General features: G+C 41.5%; 1 long non-coding RNA gene across 1 annotated transcript; it reads right to left on the bottom strand.

The window, feature by feature from the left end:
• Nucleotides 1–1,141: 1,141 nt before the first annotated feature.
• Nucleotides 1,142–11,673, bottom strand: LOC142764621 (uncharacterized). The gene is made up of 2 exons (XR_012883837.1): nucleotides 11,272–11,673; nucleotides 1,142–3,318 (listed from the first exon to the last, which is right to left on the bottom strand). It is a non-coding gene; the product is annotated as an uncharacterized LOC142764621 (long non-coding RNA).
• Between the last annotated feature and the right edge of the window lie 810 nt (nucleotides 11,674–12,483).

Consider the following 12,483-nt stretch of genomic DNA (forward strand, 5'->3'; position numbering starts at 1 on the left):
GCTGTCATATCCAGGAAGTTAATTTTGCTGAAACGTTGATGCAGGGTAAAATTACTACTAGGGTGAAACTTCTTACAATTGCCAATGAATGTGATTGTCATAAATGCATGTCAGAAAGGAGGCTAGCAGCAGAGCTATTGAATCTATTTTTCAAAATGATTCTATTTTCAATAATATCAGTGTTACCTCAAGACAACTTACCCAACTTATCATCGAAAAACAACTTTTAAACCAAGAAAAAAGCATGTGTTAATCTCTGTTTATGATAGAGTTGTAAAGAACAAGTGGAATAAATGTCATGTTTTGTCACTATTGAACCCATGTGGTTGAAACTGTGGAAGGAAACTCTGGAGGGATTTATAGGCCTCTGCTGCTGTAGTCTTGAGCAATTTGGTTCCCTTTACTGCAGCAATGCGACATGGGTGAAATCGCATTGTACAAACTCCATACTCCCAACACCAGTTTGCTGTGCAGCTTTGCACTTGATTCACAAGCTTCTTGTGTGTATTTTACAAAAGCATTACAAGGATACTGAACAGAAACAGTGACCTTGTATAGATTGACAAACTGCACTCTGAGAACTCTAATGCCAATGCCATTTGCTTCACTATCTCAAGTTCATTATTAGAAAAGAAAATTAAGGTTGTAGTTTCACTATTAAAAGTTGTGCCAAAATGTTCATACGTGACATCAAAAGTTTTTAAATCTATTTTTCATGATTTTGTGATTGGCTCGGTGATATTTTCTGAAAGTTCGTATGCTAGGTCTATGACACCCACAGATGAAAATGTCCTTCATTTTTATTGATTATAAGCTATGTAGAAACCAGTAAATGCCATCAAAATTAATGATGTCATGGTAATTGCTGAGACATTTTCTTTGTGCGGTTTGGCACTTGCCAAGCGTCGTGTCGTGGTAAGAATGGTGCTGTGAAATCATACTTCCATAGTATGCGAAAAATTATTTCGCTCTTTAGTGCCCCTTCAACACCCAAAGAAAAAAAAAACTAACAAGAATTATGTAGAGTAGCTGAACAGCTCATTCACCTGGCCCAAAGAGAAATGAAAGTCAGTGTAGTTGTAATGTTAGGTATATCACATCTCAATGTGTATATTCCTAGGAGGATGAAGGATAGGAAGCGTGACACAGAGGACAATTTATTGCAACAGACTCACATTACATGTACATTTAAACCAGCCCGTGCACTACTTTTCTCAAACAAGCAAAAAAAATATGCAGTCTCACAAGCCTGCAGCACTGTGGTACCTTGTGAGGCGACGTTCGTATGCCCGAGCAGAGCACTATGAAAATGTCTTTAAACAATTTAACTGTTGTGCGCTCCGTTAAAAAGGTTTGCAGTCAAGATAACTGGGTCATTAGCCACTCATTGCAACAAAAGAAATGGCACATCCAGTTTTTGTGTCGGTACTCTCTTACCATTATTTACTAACTGAATTGGAACAACCAAAACAACCGCTAAACAAAGCACATCGCCTTTTGAAGGCATCTATTGGCAAACAAAAGAATGAATTATGGCCATTGGATAGGCGCTGATAAAAACAGAAGTGGGCACGCTTTCTTCTGCTGTAGGTTGATAGCACCTTAGCCAGTCGCCGCTGAGCGCAGGCCACGTGCTCACATTTTCCCTTTCATAAAGAACGACAGTGTAGAGCCATGCTGACTATGAGTAGTAACGTGGGAAGTGTGTACTCACAAGCTCAAATGCTACACATGGCTGAGGACTGTTCTCATTTACACAACTTGTTTGAAGGACATGCGAGTTTCACCATGGTGAACTAAAACTTGAAACAGTGCAAACGTATTTGGTCTGCTGCGTTTCTTCTCTTTGCGCAGGGATACAAGCTGTCCAGGTTTTTATTACTTCAAAGTGAGAGATGCACACTGGCCCAAGCACTACCTCCAACTTCATACTACTGTAAAATCCCGAAAAATCACCCCCTCGACGCTGAAAGATGATCTGGAAGGGGCTATTGCTTGGCCTCGGACATTAATTTAATATAGAAGTGCCTTTAAGAAAAATGCACACCTGTGTTTCTGAAATGCTGCATTAAATACACACGAATTTACTGTTTTACAGACCCGAGGAGAATCCTTGTGTGAAATTTCAGGTGTTAAGACAAGGCGGGAAAGATGTTCTACAAATGTTCGGACAATTTGTGACAACTCCGAGTGCAGTCTCGAGGCATCACACTGTAAAAGTGTTTAAAAAATCTTGCGAATATATAAGGACTCTCAGAACTTTTGTTCCAAAAAACTGCTGCTGAAGAATTGCGTAGTAGAGAACAGGTTGAAAAATAATCGCTGGAGGGTAGGGGGCGCTTTCTCTGTATTTTACATTGCCCACTCGCGATTGAAGTTGGAGCGGAGGCACTAGCATGTGCTTTTTCATAGCATTGCCAGGGCTGCACAAGAGGCCCATTGAATGTGACTACCCGTACAACCAAGGAACGCTTGCCACCAATTCAGCTGCTCTATCTGCGAGTATTCTCTTCACACTATTTTAACTGTGCTATACTTTACTGTAAAAATGCACACCTATTTTCATATTTTTTGTTTCAACCGATTTTGCTTAAATATCTGCAGTCTGAAAAAAGTGGACACTTATTACAGTTTCTTATGAGAGTTTATGCTTTGAATTGCAGCCCGAGACATGCAGTGAACTTCATGCATGCACAGCTTACTCACTGCCACCTTTATTTGGGAGTGGAAAAATAGGCTGCTGCTTGAATTGTACAGAAAAATAAAGGAGGAGGTGGGGTAATTTGCCATGTCTGTTACAGGTAGGTGTACTTGCTGCCAAGGACTTCAAAGGAGGATAAGTGACAGTGGTGAAAATGAATCTGCACTCAAGCCAAGTGCACAACGAGCTAAGTCATGAACATTATTGAAACAAACCACAAGTTGAGCATTTTAAAAACTGCTAATAAAGCATTGTCTTGGCTTCATCGTCCAACATGTGGTCATTTTCATAATTCCTTTATTTTTCCTGCATCAAAAACCTCAAGCTATGATATGTGGGGTTTAACGTCCCGAAACCACCATATGATTATGAGACACGTCTAACTTAACATTTTCTTGTCAGTAACTTTTATGAAACATTTCTATTTGTCCTGAACTATATTTTCTTGACAGTATTGCTGCATAATTATATAGAATTTGTTTGCCTAATGAAGATCAAGAAATTTTGTTGATTTGCAAAAGGTGTGTGTATGGGCCAACTTGAACACGTAACTGTTTCAAACATCCTCCCATGCAGTAAATGTTCCATGGTGACCTTGTCTTCTGGTTTGAACAAATCTGAAAAAAAAAAGGCCATGGCAATAGGGAAGGCCTTGAAAAGTCACACTGCTAAATAATGCCATAAATTCTGTCTTGAACCACACATTCACATGAAAAAAAAAACTGGGAGCAGAATTTCCCAAGCACTGTACATATATGCTGGTTTAGAGAAAAATTATTAAAATTAAGTTCGACAGTTTCATGTCGCAAAAATAAAATCTGGTTATGAGAAGCACTGTTTCAAGTGAAAGCTTAATTATTTTGACCTCATAATCTCTCTGAGTGCATGGAACTAGGGCACTAGTACATATTACAACTATTATAATGTGACTCCTGAAGTTCGGAATCAATCCTGTGATGACGCAGTGGCGAATCAAGAAGGGGGGCGCTAGAGGCGATTGCCCTCCCTCAAAGCCTGTCAATACCCCTCCCCCCTCTTCTCAGTGCTTGCCGTCCACCTATTATCACAAGTTACGACAAATGAGTGGGATTACTTTAAGTACACACTAATAGTATTTATGCTATGATAGAGTTTTTAAGCTAGTAAAAAAACAAAAAAGTAATGACCATGCCCCTCTCTCCGGTGTTACTTTAAGCAACCCCCCTCCCCTTAAAATGATTGGCTGGATCCACCCCTGACTGCACGGCACCATTTCCCTTTACTTTAGGGTCAGAATAGAGATGCAGACTTCATTTCTTTTAATGCACTACTTAGTAGATTTTAATGAACATATGTCCTGAAATGAGCATACAGACCATGTTAGTTTAAAGCTGAGACGCGTGGTGGGTACTTTAAATCGTTGTCGACGTCTTTTGCCCGTTACTGTAAAGCGACTCTTATATCAGGCTCTTTTCCATGCCCACTTGAACTACTGCGCTTTAGTATGGGCAAACACTACATCAACAAATTTAAATAGGCTAAAAATACTTCAGAAAAGAGCGATCAGGGCAATAGCAAACATACCATACCTTGAACACACAGGACAACTTTTTGTTAAACATAAAATTGTTAAGGCAAATGACATATACAAATTCAGGTTTTTACAATCCTATATTAGCACAAACAGACGGAAACTCGATGCATTTCGGACACTTGCGAATCTTTAACATACACAAACCATTTACTTCCATCGATATTAACCCCCGTGGAAAATTCCGTTATCTCGCACCAATTACGGCACCCAAAGGCTTAGCCACATGCTACCTACTATACTCAACTCATACGAGCAGGAAGACATAAGAATTGACACATTAAACAATATCGATGTGCAAACACAATTCTTGTAATTTTGTATTGTTTACATAGGTCACTCTGTGTTGCTTTGTATCATTTTTTGTGTACCTTTATTTTTAATTATTTCTTTTGTGTAACCTCATTGTGTACCTTTATTATGTACAAAAGCGATGATACAGACTCTGCGAATCACTGTGCTCTTGTGTTTATGAAATATTCCTTTTTGTTTGTATACCTTGGCCTGTCATTTACTTTGCCTTCTGCTTGTATTGTTACTTGCTTTATAATATTTGCTTTTTCATTTTATTGTATTCGTTTTTACCATGTCATTGCTGACATAGGGCGGATGGTGCTTAGTCAAGCTGCAATAACTGCTGCTTTTTTGCCGTCTTCCCATTTTTCGCTATTGTATCTGTTTTCGTGAAAATAAAATAAATAGAAATAGAATATTTAAATGAAGGCAGTCGCATTTACACTGACAATTTATAAAACTACATATGTAGACCAAAAAAGCATGTAAATGCGACCGATAGTATAGCGTCCTGTACAAACAAACAGTATTGCTCATATGCTTTACATCAGAATGCTGAATAACGTCACTGCCTTAAACAATGGCTAAAAAAAAACCTCTTTGTGGTGAATGGGAGATGTGACATATTAATCTCTTTTGGCATCTAGTATCAAACACTATGCTAAGTCAGAGTGAAATATGACAAAGACAGGCAATAATAATATGACTTCAGGGTTCTTCAAATGCCTATAATGAAATGCACAGGCATAAAGAAGAGGATAAATATGGTGCTACTATATGTACATGCAACAAAGCGGAACCTCAATACTAATTACTTAAATTCAATTAGTTCTATGACTATGGAGATCACCAGCAATGCTTTTACTGAATGATGTTACCCTCTTCATGAGATGTAATAAAACACCACACTTGAATTATTCAAGTTGTCTGTTTACTAAGTTGAGGCATTTGTTATTAGATCATTTTTGATGTGTTTGAAAATCTGTGAAAATGCATCGCAATTGAAGCAGCACCTGTTCAATCAAAGTAAAAATACTCTATTCATTACAGTGAAGTTCAATATGTTATGACACCATCCTGACACGCTAAAGAAAATCAGAATAATTTGTGACACTCTTGATTTCAGAAGTATCTGAATTTCTAGACATTTAATGTTCAGGTATTAGCAGTTTGTTATAAAAAGATAGGAAAGAAGCTATATAAAGAGTGAAAACAGAGCTTAGTATAACATTGTTCGGAGGCCAGCAAAAAAGCTTAAGACCTACAAAAACAGTTGACTTTCCTTGGTGTTAGCGAAGGGGAATAAAACTCTATTGCCAAAGACTAGCAAAGGCTTCTTTAATCACAATCAAGAGAAGCCTTGCCTTAGTTTTTCTGCTAAGAAAGCATTTTCTTTTTGACCACCAAAGCCTCCTCAGGGGGTGTTATAGCATCTAAAGATCATAAGTACTTTTACCTCCTCAACTAACTCTAGCCAGACGAACTTCCTAGTTGAAATGTATGGCTGTAAGAGGTAAATTGAATTCTTTTATTATGCTTTTAATGGAGAGCAATGTAGGTTCCTTCTGCTCCGCTGTGCATGAGGCTGCAAGCACAGAAACTTATGCAAGTACAAAAGATCTGTACATGGTGACAGACTCACAATAGTGCTGTGATCAAGTGCTCCCAGCTTTTATTTAACTGCAAATAACTTGCTTAAAGTGCCGCAGCTGTTATTTCGTACCTATTGACCACATATTTTACACAAATACTATTAGGCTGTGCTATAATCAGTAAGCATGGAGTACCATTTGGGTGCTTTTTGAAAACTAATGGACCAACTGTTGTCGATCGTCTGAGCATGTTTTCACAACCAAAAGTTTACACAGACAAATGTTACAACAATCGAATTTATTATGCATTAAATATGCTAAGCAGTGGTTTTTGAGTTGCAGTTGAAAATTGCAATATGGTAGTGCATGATCAAAGTGTCAAGGCCCTCCACTGCCCTGGTCCTTTTATTAATGTATGAGATGTGATCATTTAATAAATAATTTACATTATGAAGTGCGAAAAAGCAAAAAGACCGTAACTGATATTCTTTGCTCAAAATAAACTACTGCTAGATCATGAAAAGAAGATGCACCAACCGAAATACACTGTACTTAACTGCACTGTAGAATGTACCATAATGTTAATGTTATCGCGTGCCATAAACATATCAAAGAACACCTTCACATACAATCAACACCTATACATAGCCTTCATAGAGAACGAGAAGGTGTTTGACTCAGTCAAGGCATCAGCAGTAATGCAGGCACTACTGAATCAGGGCATTGAAGAACGCTACATAAACATACTGGAACAAATCTACAGTGGATGCACAGCAACCATGAAGAAAGCGGCGGAATCCCAATAAAGAAGGGTGCAAGGCAGGGAGATGCCATCTCTCCAGTGCTATTCATCTCATGTTTACAGGAGGTTTTCAGGACCCTAGCTTGGGAAGAGTTAGGAATAAGAGTTAATGAAAAGTATCTCAGTAACCTGCGATTCGCTGATGACATTGCCTCAATGAGTAACATAGGAGATGAATTACAGCTCACGATTACAAAACTGAATATGGAAAGCAGAAAAGTAGGTCTGAAAATGAATGTGCACAAAACTAAAGTGATGTGCTGCAGTCTCGGCAGAAAACAGCCCTTTGCGATAGGTGGAGAGACGCTGGAAGTTCCAAAGGAATATGTCTACTTAGGACAGGTACTAACCGCGAAGCCGAACCATGAAGTAACTAGAAGAATAAAGATGAGGTTGATAACATTCAGTAAGCATTCTCTAATCATGAATGGTAATCCACCACTAACCCTCAAGAAGAAGGTATATAACAACTGCATCTTGCCAGTATCTACCTATGGAGCAGAAACCTGGAGGCTTACAAAGAGGGTTGAGCTTAAATTGAGGATGACCCAGTGAGCGAAGGAAAGGCAAATGATAGGTGTAACCTTAAAAGACAAGAAGAGAGCAGAGTGGATTAGGGAACAAACAGGGGTTAAGGATATCATAGTTGAAATCAAGAAGAGGAAATGGACATAGGCCGAGCATGTAGTGCGTAGACAGGATAAGGCAAGCGGGTTAGGGGGAGACAGAAGGTTAGGTGGGCAGATGAGATTAAGAAGTTTGCGGGTATAAATTGGCAGCAGCAAGCACAGGATCGGGTTCATTGGTGGAACATGGGAGAGGCCTTTGTCCTTCAGTGGACGTAGTGAGGGTGGTGGTGGTGGTGGTGCTGCTGCTGCTGCTGCTGCCGCCGCCGCCACAGTGACATCAGTCGTCTACAGGTTGGCGATGAAGATTATAAAGGAAAGACTGCAGGCATGGATAGAGGATGAGGGGGTGCTGGGAGAACTGCAGAGTGGGTTTCGGAAACACAGTAGGTTGAAAGACAATCTGTTCTTACTTGGGCAGTGCATCGAAATAGCAGAAAAGGAACTACGGCCCCTGTGGCTAGCATTTTTGGATATCAAGGGAGCGTACGATAGCGTGGTTCAAGAGGACTTGTGGGGAATACTGGACACACTAGGTGTGGAAGATGGAGTCACTAACCTTTTAAAGAATATCTATAAAAGTAACAAGGTAGTTAAAAAGTGGGAAAAACAGGTATCCAAGCCCACAGAGGTGATACGGGGGCTTAGGCAGGGGTGTCCTTTGTCACCCTTGTTATTCATGACGTACCTACAAGGATTAGAGGCCAAATTAGAGGGAAGTGGACTTGGATTCAACCTTTCTTTCATCAAACAAGGAAAACTCATGGATCAGGCACTACCAGCATTAATGTACGCCGATGATATAGTGCTAATGGCCGACAACAAGGAAGTTTTGCAGAGATTGATGGACATCTGCGGTAATGAGGGAGATAGATTAGATTTTAGGTTCAGTAAAGAAAAATCAGCAGTCATGATTTTTAATGATAACGAAGGTAGTGAGCTTAGAATACAGGAGATCACGCTAGAGACAACAGATAAATACAAATATCTGGGCGTATGGATAAGCAATGGGACCGAGTAACTAAGGGAACACGAAATATATGCGACGACTAAAGGTAACAGGAATGCAGCTGTGATGAAAAATAGGGCACTGTGGAATTCACAATAGGTATGATGTTGTGAGAGGAATATGGAAAGGGGTCATAGTTCCTGGGCTGATGTTCAGCAATGCGGTCTTGTGTCTTGTGCATGAGATCAGAAGCTCAAGCAAGATTAGAAATTAAGCAACGTGGAATAGGCAGCCTTGCTTTAGGAGCTCACGGGAATACACCAAATCAGGGAGTACAAGGTGATATGGGATGGACATCATTTTAGGGCAGAGAAGCTAGCAGCAAGATAAAATTTGAGAAGTGATTGAGAGAAACGGGGGAGGAGCGTTGGGCTAGGAAGGTTTTCAGCTACTTGTACATGAAGAATGTCAATACAAAATGGAAGAAGCGAACCAGGAAATTGGCTGGTAAATACTTGGAAAACAGCAGGTGGCCAAACCAAAAAGAACTATCGGTTAAGAAGAAAGTGAAGGAAACGGAGACAGACATGTGGAGAATTGGCATGATTAAGAAGTCCGCACTAGAGATCTATCGAACTTTTAAGCAGGAAATTGCCAAGCAAATGATCTATGATAATACCCGGTGTAGTTCTCTACTGTTTGAGGCCAGGACGGGAGTATTGCAAACCAAGACATATCGGGCCAAATACGAAGGGGTAGACACGGTATGCAGTGCATGTGGAGAGGAGGGGGAAACTGCCGAACACTTGATAATGTTCTTTAAAGGGCTTCACCCTATAGTTCAGGATGATGACGCAGAGTTTTTCAAAGCACTGGGGTTTAGGGACAGGGAGGGCAAAATGGACTTTAAGCGGGTAGAATTAACCAGAAGAAGGTTATCTGATTGGTGGTTACACGAGTGAAAATAAACACTTCAATGCAAAGTACTAGTCCTCAACTTCACTATTTAAAGGGAAAAAAAATAAATCTAGTGATTAGTTCACTAGATATTACGGCTAGGTAGCGTAAGCCGCCGCCCAATCTAAAGGGTACAGCAACAGCTATTCATTCATCCATGAAACGATGCTGGAACGCACTGGAACGTAATGTCGCGCAACGTTTCTAGACTAGGTAAGTTGCAAAACTCCCGGCGTCAGACTACTCGGCAGTTGGCACTAGGCGCCGAGACAGCTTCCGGTTTAGTGCCGCTAGCAGACGAAAACGCGTAGCTACCCTTTAGCGTAGCCGTCGTGGCAAGACGCCGTGCCGGCCGTTCTGAAAGAGCTTACCAACAGTATATTATCGAGATTTGCTGTGCTGCCGCAGAAACTTAATACTGCGTAATATTTAGTGGTGTAAGGCAAATAAGTATAATTATGGTTTTCTGAACTGCCCACAACAAACAATGCTTGATATATATAGCATAACATACGAGTCTGTCGGTTAGTTGCTAGTTGGTGTACGTTCGCAATAGATTTTTAGACGCGAAAAACCCAATTACAATGTCTGGCATCCTCTTTTGGGGCTGTGTTTTTCGGGCTTGAAAATAAATTACAACAATGTGGCGCAATCTTGTGGCTTTTGTCTGGTTATGTAGTCAGTTTTTTTTTTTTTCATGTCAGTCACATTCTATAGCAATTTAGACCATCAAAAAGCTACGCGTGCGGCCATTTTCTTGAGCATATCTTCCCTCTGCTTCTTCTGGAGTTTCTCTAATGAAACCTGTTAACACAGCTGTAGCCAAAGCTTCGAGCAGAGACCGCGCTTTGGGGTATCGGTGAGCACTTCGTAGTAATTATTCATGAGTCTGCCTGCTGGCGCATTGGGACAACATGCCCCGCCGCGGTGGTCTAGTGGCTAAGGTACTCGGCTGCTGACCCGCAGGTCGCGGGATCGAATCCCGTCTGCAGCGGCTGCATTTCCGATGGAGGTGGAAATGCTGTAGGCCCGTGTGCTCAGATTTGGGTGCACGTTGAAGAACCCCAGGTGGTCAAAATTTTCGGAGCTCTCCACTACGGCGTCTCTCATAATCATATGGTGGTTTTGGGACGTTAAACCCCACTTATCAATCAATTGGGACAACATGAACACACTTGCAGCTTTTCTATGTCCTCCAGAAGTTCGGCCCATTGGGTGATGGTATTTGCATTAGCAGGCGACTTGGCTAAGCGATGGTGACGGCTGCTAATGGTGACTGTCATGTCTTCTGCGACGACAACGCATTTCTCCACAAATAGCGCTCTTTTTTTTCTTTGAGCCCTAGAAACACCACAAGACGTCTTGTCTCGCCATTCTCAACAACTTCCCGCCAGCATGCAAAATAATCTTTTCTATGTCTTGAAGCGAAATGACGCCACTAGTTGACGGCATGTCGAGACCTATTTCACTGTATTCGAGCTCAGTGCTCGGAGATAGTCTATTCTTTTTCACCAATGATATTCCGGAAAATACCCCACTCCTATCGGGCAGCTTTCGCTTCTTTGTCGCGGGCCCCGCGACAAAGGTAAGCGGGCAAATTCGGGAATATTCGTGGAACGCATCCTTCGACGAGGTCCCACTTTTCTCTTGCGATTTGTACCTTCTTACCATATGACGTGAGTGAAAGTCTTCAGGATGTCCTTCTCATGAAAGTGCATATCACACACGTGAGGTGCTGAGGCAGTTTCTTATCTACACGAGGAATAGTGTGGTCCCATACCTCTCGCTGCTCAGGTACACGTGGGCACAAAAGAAATGTCGTGGTGTCTCTTATTTCCTGCAGCTACTCTAGAGCCGAGAACGCAACATCCGGGCATGATGAAAACACGCAACACATACAAAGCAGAACAGGGCGCTCTGAAGCACAAAAATTTTAACGCAGAAAGAAGCCTCCACAGCTATCGACGCACTGCAACATGCACAGCGATGGAGGTTACAGGAGTGACACGAGCGAGCTAGGTGGTAGGTGTTCTGTGGCTAGGTGTTCTGTGAGCGAGCATGAAGTGAGTGAATCTGGATGTGACAGCAGCGCCATATTTGTCGCTGGCAGCGGCGGCGACGCGCAACATTACTCAGTTTTGCAACTTACCTAGTCTAGAAACGTTGATGTCGCGCACCTCCCGAGTAATAACTAGAAGGAAGTTATATAATTTTTGGCTACAATCAAGGCACGAGTGAATATAAATTCTTCACTGCAAAGTATCATTTCCTAACTCCGCTATTTTAAAGAAAAAAAAGTAAAACAAGTTTTTGTTCACTGAGTATTACGTCTAGATGACGATCGCTGCCAACCTATCTAGAGGGTAAAGCCATAATAATACATCCATTTGTCTAAGAGAGCAGCCACAGCGGCCCCGTATCTAGAGGTGTGCGCCGAGGCGATTTCGATCGGCGGCGGCGTGGGGGTCGCTGAGAGTCGGCGGCGGCGGCGTCGTCGGCGCACGCCGGTTATTTCATCGGCGGCGGCGCGCGGCCAATTTTCATCGGCGGCGGCGGCGCCGGCGGCGTGGAAACCGAAACTAAAAATTCAAAAGGTTCTTCTGCCACAGGTTACTGAATTAGTTGAAATTCAGGGATTTTCATCCAAATAGCACTAATGACACTACACAGATGTGTCGATATCACGATGAATTCTAAGCGTTTTGCAAAATAGTTTTTACTTCGCTTTCGTAATAAAATACGCGTATTTCAATATATGTCGATGTTCTACCACGAATGTGCAGCACTTTGCTTGTTTTTTTTAATTTAAGATGCAGCAGTTTGTTTCTGTTGTTGGCTACGTCATACTTCATGAAACCTTCTTTCATTGAACATTGAGCAAGCACCGACGCACGTCCCTCAGTTCGCTTTTTCCGAATCGGATCTCACTTATACATTGTACGCGTCACGAGAAAAGAAGCACCTCTGCTACGAGTTTTCTTATTGCGATTGC

This window comes from Rhipicephalus microplus, chromosome 1, assembly GCF_043290135.1.
Source record: "Rhipicephalus microplus isolate Deutch F79 chromosome 1, USDA_Rmic, whole genome shotgun sequence".
Classification (NCBI taxonomy): Eukaryota; Metazoa; Arthropoda; class Arachnida; order Ixodida; family Ixodidae; genus Rhipicephalus; species Rhipicephalus microplus.